Source organism: Malania oleifera, chromosome 2, assembly GCF_029873635.1.
Source record: "Malania oleifera isolate guangnan ecotype guangnan chromosome 2, ASM2987363v1, whole genome shotgun sequence".
Taxonomy (NCBI): Eukaryota; Viridiplantae; Streptophyta; class Magnoliopsida; order Santalales; family Ximeniaceae; genus Malania; species Malania oleifera.
Window position 1 is genome coordinate 48,230,857 of NC_080418.1, and position 18,833 is coordinate 48,249,689.

Genomic DNA, 18,833 nt, shown 5'->3' on the forward strand with positions numbered 1-18,833 from the left:
GAGAGGGAGATGGCAAGAGGTGGGTGCAGCATGGGTATCTCCAGCAAAGGTTCACGTGTAGGTAAGGCAAGGTAAAAGCTCAGATTTAGTTTCTTGGGCAGGGTTTCTTGTAAGGAAATCAGGGAGGAATATAGGGAGAAACCTAGGGTTCTTCGTAGGTGCAAAGGGGAGATTTCTTAGATTATTCTTTGGCTGATTTTCAGAGGAGACCGATAAGACAAGAAAGGGTAAATCTGTGTGTACTTGTATTTATTTCTGCCAATTTAATATAGTGTCTCTGGAGGTGAGTTTCTGCCGTGGATGTAAGCCAATTTTTGGGCCAAACCACGTAAATGTGTTCTTGTGGATTGTGCTTGTGACATATTGTTGTCTTGCTGAATATTATTTGGTGAACATATATTTTTCTTGATCAGGCTTAGCACACACACGCGTAAGAAAAAACAGGTTTAAGTTTAGGTGTGATTGTGGTTGATTCTTGGACAAAATTAGATTGTTATTGTGGTTTGTTTGGAATTAATTAAAATCTGAAAATAGAATTAGCAATCAGCTGAATTACACACAACAAGTGGTATCAGAGCCTGGCTATGTGATGGGGACCACTAGGTTTGAAATAGAAAAATTCACCAGAAAAAATGACTTTGGTTTATGGAGGATTAAGATGCGTGCCATCTTGGTATAGCAGGGGCTTGAGGAGGCTCTTCTTGGAGAAAAGAAAGGAGCTTCCACTTCACAAGAGGGGAAACTAAGTTTTCCCTCCACCGACAAAGTGAAGCCCAAAATCCTTCAAAAGGCACATAGTGCCATTATCTTGTCCTTAGGAGACAAAGTGCTTAGAGAAGTTGCCAATGAGGATACGGCAGCTGGAGTGTGGTCAAAACTAGAAAGTTTGTACATGAAAAAATCCCTAGCAAATAGACTCCATAAGAAGACTAGACTCTACACCTTTAGAATGACCCCTGGAACATCGATTGATGAATATTTAGATGAATTTAATAAAAAAAATTTGGATCTTGCTAATATTGATATTAGTATAGATGAAGAAGACCAGACAATTCTTTTATTGAGTTCTCTTGATTCCATATATGACCATATTAAAGAAATTATGATGTATGGGAGAGAGAGGCTAACTTTAGAAGATGTGCAAGCTGTTTTGCACTCTAGGGAATTGCACACTAAGTTTGAGTCTAAATCAGGGTTAGGGGAAGGGTTGAATGTGAGAGGCAGGTCTAAAAAGAGGAACAAGAAAGGAAAAGACAAGAGGTCTAGATCAAAGTCTAAGAACAAGGGTAAGACAGTTGTAGTTTTAGATGGGTATGATAGTGCGGAAGTGTTGAATGTCTCTGATAAAGATTCAGGAAAAGAATGGATATTAGATTTAGAATGTTCCTTCCACATGTGTCCATTGAAAAACTGGTTTAAGTCCTTTACATGCTTAGAAGGAGGTCATGTTATCCTAGGAAACAATAAGTCATGTAAAATACAAGGTATTAGGACTGTGAGACTTCTAATGCATGATGGGATGAAAAGAGTGCTAAGAGATGTGAGGTACATGCCTGAGCTGAAGAGAAACTTGATTTCTCTGGGTAGCTTAGATAAGACAAGGTATACGTTTAAGTCTGAAGGAGGTAGCCTAAGAGTTTGTAGAGGTTTACTTGTAGTGATGAAAGGGGTGCTAAAGAATAGGCTGTACACCTTGGTAGGAAAGACAGTGATTGGTGAGGCTTCACCTATCAATCACAGGGTAGAAAATTAGGTTTCTTTGTGGCATAGGAGGCTAGGACATGTTAGCCAACAGGGCCTAAAGGAGCTAGAGAAACAGGGGCTCCTTGGAGACAAGAAACTGGAGGAATTGTCATTCTGTGAGGAATGTGTCTTGGGTAAGTCTACTAGGGTTAGTTTTAAGAAGTCCACTCACACCATGAAACAGACTCTTGATTACATACGTTCAGACTTGTGGGGGCCTGCTACGGTTAGTTCTCATGGTGGATCTAGGTATTTTTTGTCAATTATAGATAAATTTTCTAGGAAAGTATGGGTTTATATTCTAAAACATAAAAGTGATACTTTTGAAAAGTTTAAAGAATGGAAAACCTTAGTTGAAAATCAAGTTGGCAGAAAAGTTAAAACACTAAGAACAGACAATGGATTAGAATACTTGTCAAATGAATTTTCTGAATTTTGTAAAGTTAAGGGCATAGCTAGACATAGGACTGTTAGGGATACTCCCCAATAGAATGGATTAGCTGAAAGGATGAATAGGACTATTTTGGAAATGGTAAGATGCATGTTAGCCACTTCAGGTCTGCCTAAGACCTTTTGGGCAGAGGCAGTGACCACTACTGTATACCTTATTAATAGGGGTCCTTCCACAGCTTTAAATTATAAAACCCCTCAAGAAATTTGGTCGAGTAAGCCTGCTGATTTTTAGGGTTTAAAAGTTTTTGGGTGCGTAGCCTATGCCCACATTAGAACTGATAAATTAGAGTCAGGGGCTATTAAATGCATTTTTGTAGGATACCCAGAGAGGGTTAAAGGCTATAAGCTCTGGGTTGTTGAACCCGAAAAACAAAAATGTATTATTAGCAGGGATGTAGTTTTTAATGAAACTAAAATGGGGGGAGAACCAGAAAATTCAGATGAAAGTGTTAGACACTCTAATACTAGTGACCCGTAGCTTGAGGTGGAGCGACCCTCCACTTCTCATAGTCATTTAGAAACAAATGCTGCAGATTTTAAGGAGCAAAATTCAGAAACGGAAACCTTTGAATTAAGTAAAACTTACCTTTTAGCACGGGATAGGGAGAGGAGGGTCATAAGACCTCCTCAAAGGTATGGGGAAGCTGATATGACAGTGTTTGCTCTTTTTGTACTGAAACAGAAATTGAGGTGGAGCTTAGGACTTTTAGAGAGGCCATGGATAGTAAAGCGGCTGAAAAATGGATTCTTGCAATGCAAGAAGAAATGGAATTTCTAAACAAGAATGAGACATGAGTGATGGTACCTAGACCGGAAAAATAGAAACTCATAGGATCCAAGTGGATCTTTAAGAGGAAAGAGGGAATCCCTGGAGTTGAACCACCTAGGTATAAAGCTAGGTTAGTGGCTAAGGGATTTACAAAAAGGGAAGGGGTAGACTATAATGAAATATTTTCCCTTGTTGTGAGGCATAATTCAATTAGAATTCTATTATCTTTTGTTGCTGTACATGACTTTCATTTGGAACAACTTGATGTTAAAACTGCTTTTTTGCATGGTACTTTAGAAAAAAAAATTTATATGCAACCTCCCGAGGGCTTTGATACGAAAATGAATAAAAATCATGTATGTTTATTAAAGAAATCTTTATATGGGTTGAAACAATCACCTAGACAATGGTATAAATGGTTTGATTCTTACATGATTCAAAATGATTTCTGTAGAAGTAATTATGACGGTTGTGTTTATTTTAAATCATGTGATAAATGTCATATATATTTTCTATTATATGTTGATGACATGTTGGTTGCTTGTCAAGACATGGATATGTTAAATCAAGTTAAGTGTATCTTTAAATCTGAATTTGAAATGAAAGACTTAGGACCTGTTAAAAGGATACTTGGTATGGAAATAACTAGAGAAAGAAATAAAAAGCTTCTCTACTTGTCTCAAAAGTCTTATATTTCAAAGGTATTAAAAAGATTTGGAATGAGTCATGTTAAATCTACTTCTATTCCTGTTGCACAGCATGTTAAGTTGTCTAGTCTTGTTATGCAAATCATTTCCACCCTACTCTATTGAGTTTCATTTTTAAATTCATTTGAGAGTACATATAGAAAGTATTTTCATTGTACAAATCAGCTTTTGAAGAAGCATTTCTTTGCACGAAAAAGTTATTTTTCATCTCATTTGTATTTTGCAGTTCGGGTATAAAACCGTGCCAAACGAGGGGATATCGTTTGGAGAAGGGGCTCCACCTATAAGGAGTGGACCAAGTGAGGGGATATCACTTGGAGAGGTGGCTCCGCCTATAAGGAGTGGGTCAAGCGTGGGGTATCGCTTGGAGAGGTTGGTCCGCCTATAAGGACGGGTGTAATAGGTGGCTCCACCCGGTTTAAGGAGTGTTATAGTGGAAATCCTTGGGTAGTTTGCCTAAGGCGAAGACGTAGGCGGGGGGATAGCCGAACCTCGTTAAAATCGTCGTGTTTGTTCTCTCTATCCCTTCTCTCTTTCATTTTTTACACTTGTATGGTTTTATTTATTTAGTTGTGATTATTGTGTATGTTTGTTTATTTATTGTTGTGATTATGTTTTCATACACACTTTAATTATAATTGGGACATTATTGTGTGAATCGGTTAAATTATCCGCAAAAGATTTTAAAATTCCAATTCACCCCCCCCCCCCTCTCTTTTTTGGGATTATACCATTCCTCACAATTGGTATTGGAGCCTTGTTACAAAAAGCTTAATCATTTTTGTTAAAAATCTTATGGCTCATCTTGGTGTATCCCTGTTTTGTGAGGGTTAGTCCTTTACAAGACCTCCATTGTTTTATGGTGTAGATTACACCGTTTGGAAACAAAAAATGAGCATTTTTGTCAAGACTATGGATGGGAAGGCTTGGAAAGTGATTGCTCAAGGGAACTATATACCATTGAAAATTATTCAAAATATAGAGTTTCCCAAGTTAGAAAATGAAATGAATGAGCATGATTTAAATTTATTGAAAATCAATTTTAGTGCTATGAACATGCTATATTGTGCTTTAGATACTAACATTTTTAGAGAAATTATGGTATGTCAAAATGCACGTGATATTTGGGAGGAACTTGAAAAGAGATATGGAGTATCTGAAAAAGAGAAAGCCGCCACTCCAAATTATTTGAGCCCAAATGATCACAAAGGAGAAAGGTGTTACTTTATTGCATTAACTGACGAAGAGGTACATTCTTCTCCTTCTACTCCATTAAATTACTCATGCAATGATTCATGTAATAAATCTTGTAATAAATCTAGTAGTGAATCTTGTAGTGAGTCTTTTGATGAAAGCATGCCAACTTATGAGGAACTTAAAAACAAATTTGTTAAGGCTTATAATATTCTAGTTAGGATGTCTAAAAAAAATTTGAAAAATGAAAATAAAAATTTGGCAATATAATTAGAAGATTTAAGAGAATCTCATACTACCTTAGAAAAAGAAAAGATTGAAAAAGACTTAGAAATTCAGAGATTAGAAAGCAAAAATGAAAAAGTGATAAAAGAGCATGAAACTTTTAAAGTAAAAATAAAAAAACTTGGAAGATAAATTGTTAAAATGCAAAGGAAAGGAACCTTGTCTTTGTTCCACCTTAATAGAGGTAAATACCTCCCTTAAAAGGGAAAATGAGAACCTTATTGAAAATGCTCAAAAAGACCATGAATCTTTTCAAGTAGAAGTAGGAAATTTGAAGTATCAAATTGAAAATATTTCAAAAGAAAAAACTCTCTTGAAAAAGAAACATGAAGACTATGGTAAAACCATTGGAGGAAAGGATAACTAAAATAAATCCTTAGGAGTAAAAAGGGATAATTTTTTCAACAAGGGTTCTGTTGACCTTATAGGTCATACCCAGTTTTGATAATAACAAATACTTGTTGTATTTGACGGCTATCCAAGGATATGTGTAGGTGTATAATTGGCAAATCAAAATGATGGCACATGAAGTAGAGCTTGAAGACCCTGAAGACCATATTTGTGTTGTATTTTAAATTCATTTTTTTGTAATGCAAGTCTGTAATAGTAATTAGGGGAAAAATAGTTTGTAATAATCAAATGCATTACATGCATGATATGATAGGTAAGCTAAAAAAGACCTAGAATGACTTTAGGACCCACATGCATGCATAAACAAATGTGCTTATATAAATAGGGTTAATGTATAAGGGCATTAGAACCGAAATACATTTAAAATGCACGTTCAGTTGACCGAACCAGAATGTATAAGAACATTCGGTCAACTGAACCGGTTAAAGGTTAACGGTTTGACCATAGTACGGTCAACCGAACCTTGCCAAATTCATACAGCTTGGTCGACCGAACTCCCACTGGGTCAACGGTTTGACTACTCGGTTGACCAACCAAAAATGTGAACAAACTACCTAGTCGACCGAACCCCCACATGGGAATAGTCACTCGTCCGATCGACCGAACCCTGTAATTCAAATCACCTGGTCAACTGAACAATGTAGATTTGAAAAATCGCCCTTAAATCATACATGTACGGTCAACCAAACTCTCAGTTCGTTTCTAGCACGATCGACCGAACTCTGTAACTTGGTCAACCAAACCTTAAGTTTGGTCTACCGGTACTCTTGAGTTGGACAATATTTTTACTAAGGTTAAAAGTTTTTAAACGGGGTTAACTTTGCTAAAATATTTTAAAAAAATCCTAATAATATCCTACATGTCCTAAATGGTTATAATTTTGGGGTATTCTATATATACCACCTAATTTGAAAATATTAGCAACTAATTAGCAATCTTGATTAGTAAAAATTCTCTGAAACTCAAAATCTCCTATACTCATTTCCAAGCCGCCCACACTCACTCTTACTATTTCTTATTGCTAAAATCTCTTTGAAAGTGTTTGCTTGAGTGTTCTTATCATTTAGCTATTGCTCTCTCTTGCTTGGTTTATTAAGATTATTTTCTTTGAGAGCAAAGTTTTAAGTTTTTCCTAAGAGACTTTATTGACAAGTCTCCCTTAAGAAAACTTCATTTGTGCTTTCGAGTGCTTCATTTTCATTGCAATAACTCAAGGAGTTCACATTGTATTTTGGTTGCTAAAGATACTTCTTAAATCATTGTCAAATATCTCTAGTGGTTTACTTTGAGAAAAATACTTGTTGATATATTTGTCCATGTGCTAAAAGATCTTTGTAGCAATATCCTTTGATATATTTTATCATGTTGAATTCAAAGATCAAATAACTTTTACAAACTAAATCTAAATATCTCTTGAGGTTTATATTTTGAGAAAAACAATTGTTGAGATATCTAAGGTGTGCTTTTGATCTTCATTGCTACATTGTAATTGAGAATATTATTTTGACATGAAGATCCTATCATTTGCACTCTCATGCACTGATTGCAATATTTGCATAAATATTTGAGAGTAGACACTAACCACATTGAGCTTACTTCATCATATCATTCGGTGGTGTATTGATTAGATTGGTACATAATCTACTTAGATAAGAAGCATTTTTGTTGTACTCAAATTTATCTGAGAAATCTGTTGTATTGCAGGCATGGCCTGAGGGGGCGGTAATCCAGTCCAGTAAGGATTGGTTGTAAAGGTTAAGGTCAGCCCTGCACTAATTGACTTGGTTGTTTAGGTGCCGCTTCACCCGTTAAGTGAGCCTTATAGTGGTCATCCTTGTACTTATTAGTCAAGGCGGGGCCACAGGTAGTTTGCCAAACCTCGATAACATTTCTAGGTGTCATCTCTTATTTACCACTTTTTGGAGCATGCTTGGTTAATTTTACTATGCAATTTAATTTCCCCTGCATATTTAAATTGATTTAAGCTATCTGCATTAGAATGACCATAAGGTCGTGCAATACTGATGTTAGGAGATTAACCTAGGGCATTAATTTTTGAAAATACCAATTCAACCCCCCCCCCCTCTTGGTTCAAAGTAAAGCTAACAAGTTCAAGTTCATCTAATAAATCTTGTAGTCATTTTTATGCCTCATCAAGTAAAAACAGGCTTAATAAGCGATTTTTGGTGTAATCCCAGGAGGGGGGTGAATTGGAGATTTTAAAAATTCTTGGTTAATCTAAAATCAAGAGCAGTATTTCCTAACCTAAAGTTCTTCTAATCCAATCACAAAACCAACATTTATATGAATGTCAAAATAATCTAAGAAAATATTACAGTATCAACATTTCCCAATCAAACTCAAATTAATAGTTAAGTAATATCAACAAGTAAAATAAACAAGCAAGTGCAGATATGTAAAGAGTATAAGGAAAGAGTGACACTAGATTTTTATCGAGGTTCGGCAACCGTGCCTATGTCCCTGCCTCAAGTCAACCCACTTGAAGATTCACTAAATGCTTACTTAACCAGACAGAGCGACACCATTTACACTATTCCTTACGAGCGGAGTCTCCTCAGTTCACTTATTGGGTGGAACCAAACCTACACCTAACAATATGGTGCTTCCTAGCTCACCTAATCGGGCTAGAGCCAAACCAGTGCACCTTACGAGATAGTGCCTTCCTCCTTCGATCACATGTCGGGAATACAAAGAAGAAAGTTTTTGTGTACAAACGTAATGCTTCTACAATAGGCAAATGATGTACAAAATGAAGCTTAATACACTCTTATATAATGGGAGATTAAACTCAATACAATTTATATGACCACTCTCAAAGGTAAGATAATGTGTGAGAGTATTTGTAAAATGATCTTTGATTCAAGATATATAATGTTCACTAAGAGTATTATCAAAAGATCTTAAGAACTTGAATAATATCTCAATATATATTTTTCAAATATGAAGTATAAGAGATATTAGGGCTTTAGCTTGCAAAAAATATTGTTCCAATAAAACACAATGCAAGCCCTTGAATCTTGCAATGAATGCAAAGATTCACAAGCTGTAAAAGAGTTCTCCTAAGAAATATCTATGAATCAAATACAATGGGAAGAACTCAAGCTTACTCTCCAAAAATCAATTTTCAACAATAAATGAATGAGTGAGAGTATTAGCTTTCAAATGAATGTAAGAATCACCACAAAAAAAAACTGGTTTTTAGTGATGAAATAATTAGTGATGGATTCAATTTCGTCACTAAAAGCAGGTATTAGTGACGGTTTTAGTAATCGTTACTAATACAACACAATTACTAACGAAATTGAATATGTCACTAATAGTTTCGTCACTAAAAACTGTAAAATATCACATGAAAATATTTTTTCATGTAGAAATTTTCCTAGGAAAATATTAGTGAGGATTTATGTGATATTAGTGACAAATTAAATTCGTCACTAAAAGATAAACATTAGTGACGATTAAATAATCGTCACTACTATTACTTAAAAAAAAAAAATTTAGTTGAGAGTATTAGTGACGAATTTACAAATTTGTCACTATTGGCCCATTATTAGTGATGGATTTGAGAACCATGAGTAATACTTTCCTTTTTAAAAAAATTTTAAAAAATATAGTTCAGAGTATTAGTGACGAATTTTTAGATTCGTCACTATTGGCCCATTATTAGTGATAGATTTGAGAACCATCACTAATACTTCCATTTTCAAAAAATAAAAAATAAAAATTTTTTCAGTTCAAAGTATTAGTGACGAATTTAAAGATTCATCACTATTGGCCCATTTTTAGTGACGAATTTGAGAACCATCACTACTATTTCCCTTTTAAAAATGTAAAAAAAAAAAATTGTACTTTAGAGTATTAGTGACGAATTTGTAAATTCGTCACTATTGGCCCATTATTAGTGACGGATTTGAGAACCGTCACTAATACTTCCCATTTAAAAAAAAAAAAAAAAAATTTTGTTCAAAGTATTAGTGATGAATTTAAAGATTTGTCACTATTGACCCATTATTAGTGACGGATTTGATACCTGTCACTACTACTTCCCATTTTTTAAAAGAAAAATAAAAAATTTTTACTTCAGAATATTAGTGATGAATTTTTAAATTCGTCACTATTGGCCCATTACTAGTGATGGATTTGAGAACCGTCACTAATACTTTCCTTTTTAAAAAAAATAAAAAAAAATTTAGTTCAGAGTATTAGTAACAAATCTACAGATTTGTCACTATTGGCCCATTATTAGTGACGAATTTGAAAACCGTCACTAATACTTCCTTTTTAAAAAAAAAAAATTATGTGAAACTATTAGTGACGACTTTACAAATTCATCACTATTGGCCCCTTCCCCCCAATCTCTTATTTCCTCATTTTTTCTCCCAAAATTTCCCTTCATTCTCTTACAGCCCCTCCCTCCCGATCCTCCTCTCTCCCGATCTCCTCTCTTTATCATCGTTCGTCGTTGCCTTGCTCGTCGCCGTTGCCCATCGCCATTTGCTCATCGTCACCATCGCAACCAACTTTCGCCTGTCGCTGTTCGCTACTCCAACCGCCGCCACTGCTATTCCTTGTCAGGATCTAGGTTTGCTTCTTCTTATTTTTCTTCTTCTTCTTCTTCTTTTTCTTCTTCTTCTTCTTCTCCTCGCCGATGCTGCTCCTCGCCAGGAGATCCTATTTCTCCTTTTCCTTTTGTTCTTGTGGTAGATGTTTGGGTAGATTAGTTTTTAGAGTTGTAGATAAAGATTTTGTATCATTACAAAGAAAAAAAATCAATTTTATTTTTGTCGTTTGGTGACTGAGTTCATGGTATAAAATTTTTGCTTTAGTCGATTTGTCATTAAAGAAATTTTCTAAACTGATGCATTAATATGTTGTGGGTTTTTGCTCTTTGTCATTTGGTGACTAAGTTTTATTCTTAATCTCTTCATCTCATTGGTGTGAAAAGGGCATTTCTTCATATTGGCTTGGAGATTTTTTTGTTATTATAATTCCTTTTAGGATTATTGATGTGGCTGGCCTTTTGTTTGATTTTCTGCAGATTATATAGGACTACATGATATCCATTGCCATGATTTCAAAGTTTCATAGTATGAGCTAATCAACACCATATATTCTATAATCCGCGATTATGTTTCAATGAATTTTATAATTATTATATCTGTAGGTGATGGCCTAGATATTAACTTTGCCCTTTCCATTTTAGAGTACTTTAATGATTTTAGGTGGATTTCTTGATTTTTGCTAGTATTTAATAGCTTATAATTTTTAGTTATAGTAGGAAACCTTAATATAAAAGAATGACAGTTAAAAAATAAATTGCTCACTTTTTTTTATTTTTTTGTATAGATGAATTGTTTGAAATTAAAATATGAATTTTTCTTTTAGAACCAATAACATAGTTGGCATGTGTATTAGTTCATAAAAAAGGAAAAAAAAAATCAATTTGTCTTAAACTCATGATAGGTTGGAATTGAAGAAAGGGGATGGAAAAAAGGGGAACCAATTAGTGCAGCCTATGTGACTTGCTTGCCTCTTTAAATTTTATTTGGTGAGATATTAAATTTAGGCTTGTGGACTAAATGATCATCTCCCCTTTTCTTTTCTTTTTCTTTTTTTGTCTCTGAATGGCAAAAATGTAATCAATGCAGCGGAGGCGAGAGAGGCCAATCTGGTGAATAAGGACGTATCAAGTGGGAAAATAATGTTTCTGTAAACTTTTTTTAAAATATTTTTAAATAAATTAAAACTAAATTTGGAAAAAAACTAGAACCTTAACATGCGACCCTTAGCGTCCTATGCCAGAAGTTATAGTTCAATTTAATTATTGAGTCAGACTGAATGATGGCAGAGGAGGGCCTCAACCAAAAGTATTTAGTAATAATAGTAATAAATAATAATAAAGAATTTTCATTGCTAATACTTGGAAAAATTAACCCAAATGAATTATTTGGACTAAAATCCATTTATTACTAGTAAATTTACGAAGTTATTTTTTTTCATGCTTATATAAGTATTATTAATAAAAGGACGAGTTGACAATTTATAGATGTATTTTTTTCTCTTTCTTCCTAAAAAATTTGTGGGATTGAGAAAACACCTCAAGTAAACAACTTTACCCTTGCATAAATGACATTGTTTCATGTAAACAATTAAGCTCAAGAAAAAAAATATTTTTATTATATTCTTATCCTAATTGAAGTATGAATGTATGTAAATATAATGCATTCGGCAATGGCATTAAATTTTAGTTCAACAAATTATAAGGTTGATAATAGAATTTAAACATCTTAAAGCTAAAAATAAAAAGTACAAAACATGTGACTATTGGTGAGTTATTATGGCAATATATAGACTACAACTGTTGGTGATGTATGTTATATTCCAATGTAGAAGTAATAGTTAGACTATTGGGTATTCTTATTATTAAAATTATTAAAAAAAAAAGTGTTACGTGCGTTAGTTATTAAAAAAAAAAAAGGAAAAGTGCTTGTCATAAATTTCATGTTGATACATTTTCCATGTCAACTGCATCACTCCTGCAGGGGAGAACCCATAAGTCCCCAAAATTTACTTTCTTTAGACAGCCCCTATAAAATGGGCATGAATCCAACCTCATGTTCCTACATCATAAAAAATGCCCAAAAATACATTTTAAGATATAAAACCAGTAGTAAACTTCAAATTTTGAACTTGAAATTCATATATGTTGTTTTTTGTCAAATTATATTGAATTACGATATTTTCAACCCATCCATTTAATGACTAGGAAGCAAAGGTAAGTTTTATTTATAACTGTGTGTACTTGAAATCTTTTGAAAATTTAAATTGAAATGTCGAATTACTAAATCTTTTTTATGGATGGTATTATATTACATGAATTGTAAATTAAACTACTGAAATACATGCTTGTGTTGAAGGTTGTCACCATGTATTTGACATGTGTAAATAACTAAAAATATGTTTAATATGCATTCATCTAATATTCGTACTTCTTATATTTACTTATCTAATATATTATAGACATGACACCAGGAGGTCGTCATGGCCGACTTCCTTCCAAGCTATCGACTACGTCATTGCATAAGGCTGATCCGGCAGCCTCAAGGCTGGTAGAGCACGTCGGTGGTGTTGTGGCACCATCAGTGTCTGAGCTATCTAGACCTTAGCCAAACATGGATACCACAGATGCAACTGAAATGCAAGGTGAGTTGCCGACCATGGTGACCAGCATTGGTAAGGTTACCATTAATTTATTTACATTTAAACTATTGATGGTTATTCATGTGTATAATTATATTATTATTCTTAATTTAACTCTTCTTTTAGCATCTACATCCATGGTGAGGTCAAACCGTGGTGCAGTGAAGAACATGGCACTGAAGAAGCACTTGGAGAGGACTAAGCAACAAATTTGGATCGACATTCCTCTAGGCTAGATGACCCCACTTAATGATTGGTGCACAGCATGGACCCGGAAGCTTGACATTATATACCCACAGTATGCTCCAGTCACCGCCTTCAGCTGGCCGCAGGTGACTAGGGAGTAGAACATAGTTCTTTACATGTGCATTTTGGTAAGCAATCTCAAACCTTTTTTTTATTTTTTATTATTACTTTTAATATACTAGCCAAACAACTATCTAACATTATAATTGTATTACCTATGCAAGAAGAGTTTGATATGGACATTCTTGAGGCTGACCATGTGAAGAGGGCAGTGGATGTCCAACTGTGTAGTAAATTTAAGAGCTATCGCTCCAAAATGCACAAGCATTTTCAGGTGATGGGAGATCAAGTAGAAGCGCGCCCATACAATAAGATATCCCAAGAGGATTGGGAGGTGGTGTGTCGCCATTTTCGCGACCCACACTATCAAGTCATGTGTTTGTACAATAATAACTACTTTTTCACATTGATGTCGCTAATAAAAAGTCATTACATCTTTTTTGTAAGCTATATGTGAAACAAATGCTTCGAACCGTAGCAAACTCCCTATGATGAATTGCAATGGGTCGAGGTTATTTTTAAATCATCAAAGGGTAATTATTATATATAAAACTATCTAACCATTACCTGACTTAATAATAATGATGTTTTATATGATAATGTAGCGTGATCCCAAGACTCGCACAGAGGAGCCACTGCCGGATCTTTATCAGAGAACACACCAACAACGATCAGGGGAATGGTTCGAGGGTGCACAGGGTAAACATGTAAGTCGAAGAAAATATTTAGTTTATTATTTGATTCCAAACATCGAAGTTGTATTCTTATTTCCTCCTTTTTATCATTTTCATGACTGAAATTAGGCACGGATGGTTGAGCTGAGGGATGCACCTATTTCATAGGGGAGTCAGCAAATGACAAATTACCAAATAACCACTCAAGTTCTTGGGGATCGAGGGGGGAGCTAGGTGAAAGGTCTTGGAAGTGGATACATTGTCCCAAAAGCATCATCATCTATGGGTGTGGTGGCTAATTCTTACATGGAACAAGCGCATCAAGACACCGAGTCTCAAGTGAAGTAGATTGTTTGATGGATGCATATGGTGGAAATTAAGAACCAGGAATTGAAAGACATGGTGTCCACCATTGCAGTGGAGAACCAGCAATTTAAAGACACGGTGTCCACCGTTGTAGTGGAGAACCAACAATTAAAAGAGACGGTGTCCACCTTTCAAGCCCAGATGGAAGCCATGATGAATAGGCAAACCCAGTTAAAAAAAATGATGCGCCAATCTCGACCAGATGATACATGTGGCTCCTCTCATTAGAAGAAATGTAAAGTGTAATTTGAACTGCATGCTGGTAGCTCTGTTGGTTGTTTAATTGTATTCATATGCTGAATTGTGAATTGGCGGGAGATATTGGAACTGTATTGATTGTGTTGTCAATTTAATTATTTCCTAACATTCTATTTTCTTTTGTTTTTTGTTGAATACAGGGCGACGATTGATCAAAACTCTAAGCTCCTTCAGAGTGGTGTTGCTACTTTTTTGGTACTAGACTTTAGATTGCATCATAAAATATATGTGTTTTCCTTCATGTGATGTATTGCTCGAAGTTATTCTCTGTATTAGTACATGTAAGAGTATAAAAAAAATAGAAATTGTGGTTAATTTCTATAACTGCCTTGCTTATAGGTGAGAATGGCAACCAAGGGATTTCAATATATCAATATATATATATATATATATATGTATATATATATATATATCAATATATATATATATATATGCTGAATTGTGAATTGTTTGAAGATACTAGAACTGTATTGATTGTGCTGTTAGGACTTGATTTATCTTTTCTGTAATATCATATATGCGTAGACAAACCCTAGGTTGTGTACTACTACTGTTGGCTTAGCTAAACCTAGGTAGGACTTTTGTGATTTTCAGGTTTGGGAAATGTTCTATTTACAGACAGTATACTGCCGAAAATTTGTTAAATTCCAATTCTTTTTTAACCTCCTCCCAAATATTTTTGTAGTGTGTTCTGCTCAAGATCAATGCCAACGTGTATTGCATGCGTTATTAGGACTTGATTTATCATTTCGGAAATTTCATATATGCGTATACAAACCCTAGGTTGTGTACCTAGGAAGAACTTTTGTGACTTGTAGATTTGGGAAAAGTTCGGTTTACAGACGACATGCTACCAAAAATTTGTTAAATTACAATGCTTTTTTAACCTCCTCCCAAATAAATCTTCCGAACACTATAACTTAGCAACTTATGAACATTAAAACCCATTAAAGAATCACAACTTGAAACCTCCTATATATTGAAAACTTTTCTAGTCAAACTCAAGTTAGCAAATTAAAATCTTAAGGACCAAAGACAAGCTAAAAAATCTCCAACAAAGCAAAGCCAATCTTAAAACCTTTTAAAAATCATCAGCAAAGTGTACATAAGAAACATACTTCATTCTTGCCAAGCAACAAACCTTCCACAAAACCACAAGCCTCACACCTAATTAGCACACTATTTAAGACATCTACAACCAAAATGAACAAAAAATGAAATAACAGGCTGTTGTGAAGAAAATGGAAGATGTAAACAAACCATAATCCATTTCCTCAATCTACAACCAAAGTTTTTTTATGTCTATAACTGAATCCAAGAAACCCCAACTCAATCTATCACAATTCTTCTCACAATCTAAGTAACAACTTCATGCACAACCCAAGTTGCACCAAGAATGCTTGAGAAGCAACCTTCTAGACAAAACTAGAAAACCTTAGTTGAATTGTGTTTTAACTTTTTCTTGATAATATCTTGTTGATGAATGGTATTATGTTATATGAATTGTATATTGAACTACTAGAATACATGCTTGTGTTGAACGCTAACTGCATAGCTGATATAGTATATTGTGAATTGAATGCTGGTAGTGGATTTAGGTTGTTGCACGTTTGAAATGTTTTATTTTGTGAAAAAAATCATGTTTCAAGCACTAGTTTTTTGAGAAAAAGTCCAGTTTACAAACGGTATGCTACCAAAATTTCATTAAATTTTTTCCAAAAAAAAATCATGTACAAAAATAATTATGATAAAATGAATGTTAAAATATTTTTGAAAGGATGAGTGAACGTTAAATGAAAAGTCATTTCATTAAGCCCTAAATTTGCATCTATTAACATACATTGCATATTATTTGCTTTTAACTATGGATAAGCATTATTATTTGTCCACCACCAGGGATATTCTAAATTGAGAACGAGTTAAAGTGTTTACGTGCATGGTTTGATGCATGCAACTGTATATATTCATACGTAAGCCATTCACATTCATCAGTTATTCATTTAAGGTTGAAAATTATTGTACGACACACTCTATATTTTTCTTCTTGATTATACTGAGCGCCAACTCTCCATTTTGCTCTCCATTTGTATACTAATTTTTTTTTTTTATGATTCTTAATTTTTAGGGTTCGCGGCTGCATAACATCAGCACGATGTCATGCATGCACTACAGTCATCGGATGCACATTTTGATTATTTTTTTTTTAATTTTTATTATTATTTGAACAAATAGAATTTTTGTATTTTAATTTGAATTTGTATAATGTATTTGTATTTGAATTTTGAATTTTTTGAACTTTTTTTTGGTTATCTAAACAGATGTTATTTCTTTATTTTAATTGAATTTGTATTTGAATTCAAAATTATGAATAATTTATGAATTTTGTAGTAATTATGGTTTTAGGTTATGTATACGAAAATGTAATTACAGATTTTTACAAGAATTGATGATAAAAAAAATTAGTATTAAAAAAATTAATTTTTTAATTATTAGTGAAGGATTCAAATTTGTCACTAATAATAGGGTATTAGTGACAAATTACAAATTTGTCACTAATATTACAGTATTAGTGAAGGATTCATCACTAATAGTAAAGTATTAGTGACGGTTTTCAAATTCGTCACTAATCGTAGGCTTTATTAGTGATGAATTTGAATCCTTCACTAATATTGCACTATTAGTGACGAATTACAAATTCATTACTAATACCCTACTATTAGTGATGAATTTGAATCCTTCACTAATATTGTACTATTAGTGATGAATTTGAATCCTTCACTAATACCCTACTATTAGTGACAAATTTGAGCAGAGCCAATATAGAATTTATAGTAACGGTACTAGGGTTTTAGTGACAATTATAATCTGTCACTAATATTGTATTATTAGTTTAAATTCGTCAGTAATAGTTAGTAGAAACCGCAGATATAATAACTAATTTAAAACCGTCACTGATACTCATAAATTCATCACTAATTCACTAATACACTGATTTTTTGTAGTGAATACTCACAAGAATGATTACTCAATGTACCTTCAATTTGCAATCAATATGCAAATGAAGAAGATGACTTTAATGCTCTCTTTCTAAAAAGATTTTTCAAAAAAAAAAAAAAGAGGAGAGAGAGAGAGAGAGAGAGAGAGAGAGAGAGAGTGAGTGAGTGAGTCAAAATATAAGAGTATAGCGAGAATAGTAAAAACTATTTTGAGATAATTTCTTTGCTAATAAAAAATGCTAATCAAACTTTGTAATGGGGTAAATATAGAATTCCCAAAATTATGACTGTTAGGGACACAGTGGGAATTGTAGAAATGTTTAATTGTGAAAATAATTGTGTTTAGTGCTGGAAAAATTGCGCAACCTGAGAGCGTGGATCAACTAACAAAGGCATCGTTCGGCTGACCATAAGTAAAATATATGCCTACCTGAGAGGGTCAGTTGACCGTGTAAGCCACTGGTCAGCTGACCTATGTAAATTTCAATTTTTTAGTAAGGCTCGGTTGGCTAGGCAAAGTGTGGGCTGGCTGAGCCAAAGGCGATTTTTGAGCCATCGTGGTTCGGTCACTTAAGGCTTAATTCATTTCATTTTGGTCGGTCGGCTAAGCATTAAAAATTTCTAAAAGTTCATGGCCGATCGACTGGGAATTTCAAGAGTAAATTGGTGGGTCGACTAAGCTATTTTGAATTACAAATTTGCCCTCAAGGCAAGGTCAGCCTACTGAGCTGATTTGAACTTGAAAGATTCGATCGACTAAATTGAGTGAAAGCCTAGGAATTGTCCTTAAAAAATTCACCCCTAAATTTGAAACACCCCAAACCGGAAACTAGTGTCCGGAATGTTATTCAAAATAAATCTTTGATACCATATAACAAAACAGCGGAAGATCTCCATAATAATTACTAGAGTACTAAATATTAACCTTTATTACAATAAAAATCTCAATACCACAATAAGGTTTTGAGGTCATAAAAAACATAAATAAAATTCTAACTATTCTAATCAAGGACCTTCTATCCCACCCACACCTCCACTGCACTACTCTGATTCCTATCGTACTCAACAAGGCATCTAAAAAGTATTTGATAATGATGAGGTGAGAAACCTTGTTAGCTTTACTGTAATCCCAAGAGGGGGTGAATTGGTATTTTTAAATTACTCCCCCAGGTCAATTAACCAGCAGCAGTATTACACAACCCTAGGGTCAATCTAGTGCAAATATAAAATAAATCAATATATATGCTAAAATTAAATTACACAAGTAATCTAATTACGCATGCAAAGTAAAGCAGGTAAATAGAGATAACACCAGATATGTTATCGAGGTTCAGAAAAATGCCTACGTCCCCGCCTTGGTTCACAAGCACAAGGATTACACTAAGGCTCACTTTAGGGGTGGAGCGACACCGAAATACAACCAGATCAAATTAACACAGGGCTAACCTCA

At 34.0% G+C, this 18,833-nt stretch overlaps 1 pseudogene; it reads left to right on the forward strand.

Moving 5' to 3' along the window:
• The first annotated feature begins 13,019 nt into the window (after nt 1–13,019).
• The window catches only part of LOC131148170 (geranylgeranyl transferase type-2 subunit beta 1-like), a 38,874-nt pseudogene continuing 33,060 nt past the window's right edge, over nt 13,020–18,833 (forward strand).